The sequence below is a fragment of the Denticeps clupeoides genome, chromosome 11 (genome assembly GCF_900700375.1).
Source record: "Denticeps clupeoides chromosome 11, fDenClu1.1, whole genome shotgun sequence".
Taxonomy (NCBI): Eukaryota; Metazoa; Chordata; class Actinopteri; order Clupeiformes; family Denticipitidae; genus Denticeps; species Denticeps clupeoides.
Genome location: NC_041717.1, coordinates 20,810,389 through 20,822,018, shown reverse-complemented (window position 1 = coordinate 20,822,018; position 11,630 = coordinate 20,810,389). Strand labels below are relative to the sequence as shown.

General features: G+C 39.8%; 1 long non-coding RNA gene across 2 annotated transcripts; it reads left to right on the top strand.

Annotated features, from left to right (window-relative positions):
- Window positions 1-9,246: 9,246 nt before the first annotated feature.
- LOC114799964 (uncharacterized) lies at window positions 9,247-11,219 on the top strand. Of its 2 annotated transcripts, none has more exons than XR_003751301.1 (4): window positions 9,247-9,292; window positions 10,439-10,568; window positions 10,727-10,815; window positions 11,014-11,219. It is a non-coding gene; the product is annotated as an uncharacterized LOC114799964 (long non-coding RNA). The 2 variants fall into 2 exon arrangements; XR_003751300.1 differs by lacking the exon at window positions 9,247-9,292 and adding an exon at window positions 9,901-10,090.
- Window positions 11,220-11,630: the final 411 nt, after the last annotated feature.

Below are 11,630 nucleotides of genomic sequence, written 5' to 3'. Positions count from 1 at the left end.
CTCTTATTATTTCAGGGATGTCTTCTTTCGTGAGAAATAGATGTATAATAATAAGCAACATGTTTTAACAATTAAGCTAAAAATGGTATGGCCAGCTAGGTTAGCAATTGCCCGTGTGCTGCAGTCGAGCTAAGAGTGTCCCACTAGTCAATTGTCTTAAGCAAATAACAGATAACAGCACTGATTTGTAATACTTGGATTATTATTACACCTGAACACAAAAAAACACAGATGCTCCTGAAACATATCAAGAAGCATATTTTTTCATCATTGAGTGTGTTGATATTTTCAGGTGTAGTTCTCATTTAATGCAGTGCAGTCCTTCACGAGTTTGGGGATGCTCGGGTTTCCAAGCTGGAGCGCGATAAAAGTTTAAATTGTTTTAACACAGGTCATTACCCCCCTTTTTTTCAGAGTCCAATGCTGAGTATACTACAGTTGAATCAGATACAACAACAGCAGTACTTATCGAATCTGCTGTCCAGTCAGCAGGGTTTACTACACAGGCTACTACAATGGAATCAGAGACAACATTAATGGCAGTACCTTTAGAGTCAACCATGTACACCCCATACTACTACAGGGTCTACTTCTGAAGGTTATCTACTGCCCAGCCTACTGTTAATTCTACGGAATTCATTCAATCTGCACAGAGCAAACATCTTGGTTCACTAACAAGACTACCTTAATGGAAACAGAGTTTCCATTAGGTACTGTAGCAGTACCTATTGAACCTACTATGGATTATGCAACCAGTTTTTATACAGTATCTATTGTCCAGTCTACTACAGGCTCTGCTTCTGAGTTTCCTATCCAGTCCTCATCTACTACAAATTCCACTACCCAGCCTTCTACAGGATCTGCTACCCAGTCTACCACTACCATAATGAAAAGAGATACAACAGCTGTAGCAGTAACTATTGAACCTATTATGGATTCTACAACCAGTTATAATACAGTATCAACTGTCCAGTCTACTACAGGTTCTGCTTCTGAGTTTCCCACCAAGTCAGATAGTACCATCATTCTACTGATGAAACTACTAGTCAGTTTTCTACTACTGAGACTTCTACAGAGCCCATTACATCCCTTATGGCAGAGTCCACTACAGAGTCTAGTTCTGAGTTACCATCGGAGTCAACTACCCAACCTACTACAGAATCAACACTTGAGTCAACTACCCAGCCACTGTTGATACTACTACAAAGTTCACTACCCCAGCCCACTACAGAATTGACTTCCCAGTCTACTACTGACACTACTATGCAGTTTTCTAAAGGAAGTAAAGTTGAGTTTATTGTAGAGCCCCCTGTCGAGTCTTCAACCATGTCGACTATTGTATTTAATACCCAGACTACTACAGGGTCAACTAATGACTATACTGTAGCATCTACTACGCAGTCATTTACTGAAACTGCAAACCCAGTCTAACAACAGAAACTGCTGTTGAGTCTATTGCCCATCCTACTGATGAATCTTCTACAAAGATCACTGTCCAGTCCACTACAGGATCTACTACCCTGTCTACCACTCAATCTGCCACAGAGCCTATATCTTGGTTAACTTTAAGACTACCATAATGGAAACAGATGCAACAACTAAAGCAGTACCTATGTATTCTACAACCATTCTTATACAGTATCTATTGTCTAGTCTACTGTAGACTCTGCTTCTGAGATTCCTACCCAGTCAGGCCATTCCCACACAGTCTAATGATAAGACTAAAATTCAGTCTACTACTATGTCTGCAACTCTGCCTACTGTTATGTCACACTTTACTACAAACTCTACCACTGAGACTCCTATACAGTCCACTGCATCACCTATGCAGGTTCTGAGACAGAGTCTACTGCTAAGTTTACCGTTGAGTCTTCAAGGATGTCGACTACAGTATTGAATGCCCAGACTACTACAGGGCCTACGTCTATGTTTACTGTAGCTTCTAATATGCAGTCAACTACAGACACTACTATCCAGTCTTCAACAAATAATACTGTTGAGTCTTCTTCCCAGCCTACTGTTGAGTATACTACAAATGTCAACACCCAGTCCCACTACAGACTCCACTACACAGTTTATCACTCAGTCTGGCCACAGAGACATCTTCATTTACTAACAAGACTACCACAATGGAAGAAGATAAAACAACTATAGCAGTAACTATTGAACCTACTATGGATTCTACAACCCGTTCATCTACAGTATCTACTGAGTTCCGAACCCAGTCAGATATTACCATCAAGTCTACATCTGAGACAACTATTCAGTCCACTACTAAGTCTATTACTCAGTTTACTGCTGAGATTTCTACACAGCCTACTACATACCTTATGGCAGGGTCTGCTACACAGAGTCAAGTTCTGAGTTTTCTACACAGTCACAACTGAGACTGCTACCCCAGCTTTCTATGGAGTCTATTATAAAGTTAACCACCAAATCTACTGTAAAGTCCACAATGCCAGTCTACTACTGAGTCTACTACTCCATACCACAGAGCCTAATTCACAGTTTACTACAAATACCACTATTATGCATACAGATACCCACTATAGTACCTACTGAATCACTATGATCAGTTCTGATAGCATATCTATTAGCCAGTCCACTACCGTATATACTTCTAAGTTAGAGCCTACAGAGCCTAAAACCCAGTCAACCATTGCCACACTATACAATTCTGATTTTACAACCATGTCTACTACAGAGTCTACTACTAAGTCTACAACAGATTCCACTACCCAGCATTTCTACTGTATCTACTATCCAGTCTTCTACTGAGCCTCCTTTTGGGTCTACTACTTTAGCAGTACCATTGGAATCTACTATACAGTCTACTGTAGATTCTAATAATTTTCCTTCCTTATTACATATTGCATTAGAACCATATTGTGATATTTCTCTCTGTGCCTTCCTTCCTTCTATCCAGTTCTGTGACATTCTTTAACTATCTTTGTCCCCTCAGATATAAGATTTTAGCTTGACCAAATTAACATTTATTGAAGCATCCAGTAAAATACATATATTTTTGAAGAAGCTGCATGACCCTATGGGCGACATAAAAAACACTGCATGACATTCAAGCGAAGGCAGATTTTAAAATGTTTTTAAGGTGTGATTGTACCAGTTGAACAAAGGTTGATTTACAGTCGTGTCACATTCTTATTATGATGTGTAAACTGTCAGGGAAGGGACCAAGGGGATTATAATGATAACATGGTACAGGGACATCTACACACAGCACATCACAACAAGGGGGGTAGTAGCCTAGTGGGTAACACACTCGCCTATTAACCAGAAGACCCAGGTTCAAATCCCACTTACTACCGTTGTGTCCCTGAGCAAGACACTTAACCCTGAGTGTCTCCAGGGGGGACTGTCCCTGTCACTACTGATTGAAAGTCGCTCTGGATAAGGGTGTCTGGTAAATGCTGTAAATGTAAATGGACACAGCTAGGGAATTGGGAACACGGAACCGGAGCACCTCAAAGACTCAAGATTGAGACAAAAAGAGTTTAAAAATGAGTTAGGGCAGTAGATTAATCAAATTGGTTCCTCTGTGTTGTGGGTGTGTAATGACTGAAATCTTGTTATCTATTACAATCATTATGGTGATATTGTGATATTTCTCACCATACATTTACATTTACATTTACAGCATTTATCAGACGCCCTTATCCAGAGCAACTTACAATCAGTATTTACAAGGACAGTCCCCCTGGAGCAACTCACTCTCTAAGCCAGAGAAGCCGCCATTGTCTCTGCACCGTCTTTAGTTTCTGAGGGGCGAAAAAATAAGTTTCTGAAGGGCGAAAAAATTATTTTATGAGAGAAAGCCACGGGGTTAGGAGACGAGCGGGATAAAATTATGAGGCAAAAAGCTGCGGGTAGAAGGACAGAGGAGAAATTTTGAAGTTTCTGCAAGATTCAATGCTTAATATCTTGCTAACTAACACTTGCTATGTTAACAATGCTTAATATCTTGTGACTGCATTGGAGCCACCAATTTGTGTGTACGCACTCACACGGAGATCGGTAAGCTTTATTTGCACTGTGAAAGGGGATTTTGGGGTTTAATGTTGTATTTTAGAAGTATACCTTTCTGTCTACATTTGTCTGTTTCTCTCAAGTTTGGACTTTTTTTAAAGGAGTTTTGCTTGCTGCAACGAGAACCATTTTTTGGATGAACAAGGTGAGTTGTTTTCTCTATTCAAATTAGAAACTGCTGGAACATTTGTAGTTTGAAACATGCATTTGATTGTGTCTAAATTATGAGGTCATCTTAAGGGAACAGTGAGCATTTGATACTTGCAGCAATGTGGTTTTAGAGTAGCTCTCTACTTCTCTTACATACAGTTTTGTAGAATTCAAATTATTTCAATGTAGGTTTGAAAAAGTAAACACCCACTTTCAACATATGACAGTTTTTTTGTTTTTGCAATACTAGTTTTGTTTAAAGCCACTTTAATATGCTTTGGAAATGCAAGTACTATCTGCGAGAAGAGCACAGTTTTTTTAACATTACAAGGCTAAAACATGGAACTTATGCAAGTAGGAACTAAGCCCTTTCCTTGCTTGCATAGGAATCATGTTTGTTCTTAGACTGAGGAGGTTGTAAAGGATGAGCCTGACATCAACCAGAGATCCAACGCTGGCCAGCGCTTTTCACTGAAAATCAGGTTTGAGAATGTGTCCTTAATGTTTTTTTTTCTTATTTGTTTTACATACGTGATGTTCAGAGAGGTTTATTTGTGTTATAAATAACTCTGTCCTGAATATCAAAACTCAGCATATTTAATATTTCCCAGGTTTACCTAGAGTTTAACAGGATTGTTGGTAGAAATTTTAAAGAAGTGTTCTTTGGTGTTCTTGATGGGTTGTGTCCAATTTGATGGAAATTTCAAGAGGAAGACAGGTCGGATAGGAAGCAATTTGCTCACCTGCTACAACACAACGGTGGGTTGATATTTCTCTTTTCTTCTCATAATGGTATTGATGGTTAGTTCAATACATAAACTGTTCTCTTGTGGTATTTCTCTATATGGACAAATAACTGATATAAGATTCATTTCCTTTGTTCTACATTCAAGTGTGTTTTATACCACTTTGCAGAGCACAGAGCCAACAGCCATTAGATGCCTTGTCCTGAGAGGACTTCCAATAATTCTTGGAGATGATGCATCTATGTTCTTCAAGAGCAGTTCAGTGAGTAAACCCTTTCTCCATTTGTACCATTCAAATATCAATTGTGTAATATACCACCTACTGTCACAACATGAAAGACGCCTATATATAAACACACAAATAGCTTGTTTACAGTTCCTAAAATAAAATCACATGAATTACAAAATTATAATATTAGATAATTCTGTACAGTTGATTGTAGACAAATTGCTGTTAACCTGAATATTCTCTTTTTGTCTTGTTTCTTGCACTATGTCCATGGACATCCCAGTGGGAATCCTCTATTATGAGGACAACAGTTCAGCAAGCCCAGCATTACCATAACTCAACCCCTCAAGACTGGGCATCATCCAAGAGGGCAACCCTGGCAAGGGAAGCACTCACCAACCTACCTCAAGCAATGTGCCTCTTGTTTGGCTTAACCTACGCACTTCACCTGCAGCAACCCAAAGTGCTTGAACACTTTTACCTTCATTCAGCAGGCAATGTGAAATTAAGGTAGAAGTGAGCTACCTCCAAAGGTTCAGAAGCTGAAGAATGAGCTTAGCAGGCTAAGACACAATTATGCTTATAGCACAGCTCTTCATGCCTGAATGTTGCACAATTACTTTGCAGTGATTAGAGCAAATAGGCTTGCAGTTGTTCATTTGTATCTGATTCTTCTTGTGCTAGATGTGTCTAGTATTGTATTATTTTTTTTTTACAGAGGGCACATTTAGGAAAGTTGCAAGTTTATTTTGACCAAATCTGATCCTTACTGCATAGATGTTCTTATGTCTGATGTTCTTAATGCCTGATTTGTTGTGTGTTTCTTTCAGATGACTCTTATATCTTAGTTTATGCATGATAAGAAAACTTTTTTACATTTACATGTCAAATTGTGTTTTTCTAAAGATAATATGTCTTTTTCTAAAGTTAATTTGACTTCAGTCTGATTCATTGTTACTGACTTTATTCCAGAAACACTGTGACTACAGTTTGATTGTCTTAATGCTGAGGTGGAGATGAAAAAAAAGTTTTGTCATGAATAAAATTCCATTATTGAAGTATGTATTGCTTGTAGAATTGTTTTTTATTTTAGTAATTTTAATCACAAGTTTCTAGATTAAATTTCTGACCCATTTTGGGTTCCATTCAACCCAGCAGCATAGTCATTTTTAACTAATAGTTGGGTTAAAAATCACATCCCAGCATGCTGGGTTAAACGTGTAACCCAACTTGTTGGGTCAAAATAACCCAGCGTTGGGTTGGTCCCTTTTTGACCCAGCGCTGGGTTACCAAAATAACCAAATTGGGGTTGTTTTTAACCCAGCAGTTTTTAGAGTGCAGGGTTAAGTGTCTTGCTCAGGGACACAGTGGTAGTAAGTGGGATTCGAACCTGGGTCTTCTGGTTCATAGGCAAGTGTTTTAAAAATCTAAGACATCATGATATAGAATCCTCAGACATGTTGTAATAAAGTTTCCATATTTTATTTGCACAATAAAACCTGTATGATCACATTTCTGAAAATGACAGGCAGTTCATCTTTCCTTGTTTATTTTTATTTTTTTATAATGATGCCAGCCATTCTATTCTAACGTAAATCCAGAAAATATGCGATACTGCATCATTGTCTAAACAGGAGGCGTGGCTTGTTAGGGTGTGTGTTTGTGAGAAGGTAGATCTACATATGAATGTTCGCTGCAATATAAAATTCCATAACCATAAAGCAGACACTGTTCTCCTCACCCCACAGTTCTCTCACACACAGCAAAAGCACAGATTACAGGTAATTAATTACACTTTAATTACACACATAGTTTCCAGCAATAGGCAGTAATAACAATAATAAAAATCTGAATGGTAATTAAACATTTGGTATTACACAAAATTCAACCACAACAGGAAAATCTGTGACTTTGATGTAGCAAATTTACAGGCAGATCATGTTCAATTTTAGTTCCTTCCTTCTTTAGCAAAACAAGCTATTTATTTTGATGGTTTTATGCTGTAGGGCTATTTTAAAGTTTATTTTAATAATAGATAAATTTTATTTTTTATTAATCACAGAATCAAATAATAAGTATAATAATAAAATTGAATTAAAAGGACTAACACAAAACATACACATGTATGCTTTACATCTGCCTGTCATGGCCAACGCGCCTCCAGGCCGCTAGAGGGCACCTCACCAGCCTGGGAGACGACGACCCGGAAGAGGAAATGGAAGCGGGCGGTGGCAAGTATAAAAGTGAGGTAACCCCAAGGAGACACGCCCGCTCTTTGTATGAGTTTACTCGCCAGAGACGCTAGCTCTCTCACCCACGACCTACGATAATAGTGATTTCCTGAAATACGACCTTCGCCTGCCCACGACTTCGAGAATTGCCTGAATTCCCTGGAAACCACGAAAGGAACCCGACCGGAACTTCCTGGCTACAACCTCTACCTGCCACTGACCTTGAACCTACCTGACCCATCGGTAAAGACGGGATTCCAAGCTCCCCTACCGTCCTGCCGCCCAAGACCTACTCCCGTCCATCCTGAAACCCGCCGTCTTCCGGTTCTCCTCTGCCCCCTGTCCTTCCCAAAGATCCCGAACCGACTCCCCTCTGCGTTGCAGCGCGTCCATTGCTTCCTCACTCCTCGCCGGCCAGGCGCCCCCGGTCCTCCTGCCCCTCTCGCCCAGCGTCCTCTACCGGTACGAACGGCTTATCCCCACGCCAAAGTATGTCTGCAAGTACGTCATCGAATTCCCCCTGTGACACTGCCAAATATATAGGCCTTTAAAATAAAGTGTCACCTGAGCTGCCAGAACAATAAATTATTTATAAAAAAATAAAGAACATACAAATCTGAAAATTGAACAGAATTTGTTTCAAATGTCAGAACATGTTCTCTTCACTCAAACACTGCAGAAGCACACACTTTTACAGACGAACACACTCACAAACTCTCACACTGACACACACACACTTACTCTCTCTCACTCCCTTTGTTAAGACACTTGCATTGCAATGCAAAATTGAAAAATGTGAGCACGTCCACTTGCTCCTGGCTCCTTTCCGCTCAGATGGTGTTGAATGTAGGCAGGGGATGAAGTGACTGTCATTGTGAACCCCTGCAGCACGCGGTGACACAACGAAATGTGTCCTCTGCTTTTAACCATCAGCCTTGGTGAAACACAGCGTGAAAGGGGAGCTGTGCTTGCTCAGTGCCACCTTGGTGGTTCGGGATTCTGTTTCATTCACATTTTTGGTCTTAGTGTAAAACTGTAAAATATTGGTGGGATGTTGTGAACAAATGGTTCCTTTGTTGACTCAGCTATACCCCTTGCCCTTTGCGTCTTGTGTTTGCCGTACCAGATGGTCAGGGCTGTATTATAGAATGCTTGCACAGCTTTACACGGCTTATCTTATCAATTCATATGAATTATTTATAATAATTATAATGTATAATATAATAATAATTTATATTAAATAATAATATATATAATAATAATAACAATAATTATGAATAATTTATAATAATTTGCTGAAATGTACAGCACAGCAGCACAGCTAAATTAATACAGTAGTGCAGTGTGTTGGTTTTGAGATAATTATCATTTCCTTCCTTGTTGCATATTGCATTATAATTATTATAATATTGTGAAATCTCTCCCCTTCCTCCCTTCCTTCCTTCCTTCTTCTCCGTCCAGCTGTGCAACATTCTTTAACTATATAGTCCCAGTTTTAGTTACACTCTGTGTGACTGTATATATAACATTTTAAGGAATAACATAGACTATTTTAATTTTAATGGAATTGTAATGCGTTTTTATGTTGTAGAGAGTGTCTTTGTACATGAAGTAGTGAACCTGATATTAATATCTAAAAATGAATGGTACTGTAGGGTAATTTAGTCCGATCCAACCTGTTTGGCACGTCATGCATAGATGCATCACAACAGATCTTTCACAAAAGAAGTGCAGTCCTTCAGCAGGCTTATCTCATGGGGTGTGTTGAGGAAGGCTCGGGGTGACAGGGTATAAATACTGACCTGAGCTTCACACAGGCACAGTACTGGTGATAATCAGACCGAGACATGCAGCTCTGGACGGCTCTCTGACTGTGCTTCTCTTGTACACGGGTGAGAAGAGAATCTGTTGTAATGTTATGTGATGCAATGGTCAGGTATATAGGACATATAATGAGAAGGCGCTTATGTGAGAAATGCTCCATTTTTACTTTTTTTAAACCCCAACCAACCCTATTAAGAACAACTGGACTACTGGACTTCTCTCCACTGCACCGGTGAACAATTCTGTCTTTTGGATTCAAACCTGCAGGATCCTACGCACAATATGCGACCGCCCCACCAGAGGACACGCCCACCACACCGACGCATCTGAAGCCCCCACACCTGGAACCACACTGGTTTTTCTGCAAACCCCACAAACAACTCTACCACCTGGGTATGTGTGTGGAATTTTAGGGTTATTACACAAAAGCAGCGGCAGAAAAGGAGCTTCTGACAACTTTTATAATCTAAAATCTACCATCATCCATAGTTTAAAGAAACTTGTATGCTAATGAGCTGTTGCTTTTGCTGTTGCTACAAGTACTTTGGGGTTCATCTGAACAATAAACCCGACTGGAGTCATAATACAAATGTATTATTATACCTGCTGTGGAGGCTCAGGTCTTTGGAGTTTAGGGGGAACTCCTAAAGACTTTTTATGACTCTGTAGTGGCTGAAAGAGACTGAACAGGCTGATCCGGAGGGCCGGCTCTGTTCTAGGATGCCCTCTGGACCAGTGGAGGTGGTGAATGACAGGAGAATGGTGGACAACATCTCCCACCCCATGCAGGAGACCCTGATAGCACTGAGCAGCTGCTTCAGTTGCAGGCTACTGCACCCACGGTGTGGGAAGGAGAGGTTCAGAAGGTCTTTTCTTCCAACCTCTGTCAGACTCTATTACAAAGACCTCACAGTTGACCACACACACACAGACAAAGACACACACACTTCAAATACATCACGGTAATTACCAACTGTACAGGTGTACACATTGCACTTTACCCATTTGACCCATTACTTTACCCATTGCACATGTGTAGATCTCAATTGTACATTTGTAGATATATACATATACATTTTTTTGCTGCTATTTACCTTTTTTTTTTTGCTGTATTACTTCTGTTTCTATCCACTTTCTGCCATAACAAATGCAATTTCCCACTTGTGGGAGTAATAAAGGTTGATCTTATCTTATCTTATCTTCTGTGCCTGCAGGATCCTACGCACAATATGCGACCGTCCCACCAGAGGACACGCCCACCACACCGACGGCATCTGATGCCCCCACACCTGAAACCACACTGGCTTCTCTGCAAACCCCAAAAACAACTCTACCACCAGGCATGTGTGTGGAATTTTAGGGTTATTAACACAAAGGGCAGCAGCAGTTTGAGCCAAAAAGGAGCTTGTGACTATTTTTATAACTAAAATCTACTGCCATCCATATGTTTAAAGAAACTTGTATGCTAATGACCTGTTGCTGTTGCTTTTCTGTGCCTGCAGACATGCTAACTATCCTTGCAAACCTACAAGTGGACTTCACCGCATCACCATACATAACCGAGACTGACATTGAAGCAGCATTTAACAAAGTAAGTGTAACTGCAGCAAAATCTGGTTAATGCATCACTGGCACTATGGGGAAGTATTGTGTTGTGCAAGTATTGTGTGTATTCTGTGTGTGTGTGTGTGTGTGTGTGTGTACACATTATTCAACAAGTAATATCCAGTAATAAACATCAAGCTTAATAATGAATTTAAAACTTATTTCACGCTATGTTTTTTTTTAGATTGCTACCACTCTGGAAAATTATCTAAAGTATTATGACCCACATCTTCAGTCTCTTCGGATCAAGACAATTAAAAGAATTTTTTGACAGTGCCCAATTAGCCCTTAGAGCCAAGCTGACTGTAGAACCTTCTGGTGCTGTTTATGACTGTTGTTGGGGATTTAAATGTATGATTTCTGCGGGTTCTGGTGGCTCACCTGCACTTTGAAAACAATTATAAAATTATGATTTGAATAAACATTTCAGCCAGAGGTCATGTATATATAAATGTGTATATTTAACAAAATGAAGAGATGCAAGGACAATGCAATTCCAGAATAAAGACAATAAATAAAAATGCTGTCTGCAATCAAGATTGCACACTTTACTGTAAAATATAAATACATAAATAGTTGACCCGGAGCAGTCTTTCCAGTCTAACACTTCAAGTTGGGGGCGGAGCTAGCTGTATTTAGAATTACATTTACATGTACAGCATTTATCAGACGCCCTTATCCAGAGTGACTTACAATCAGTATTACAGGGACAGTCTCCCTGGAGCAATTTAGGGTCAAGTGTCTTGCTCAGGGACACAATGGTAGTAAGTGGGATTCGAACCGGGTTCTGGAGAGGCGAGT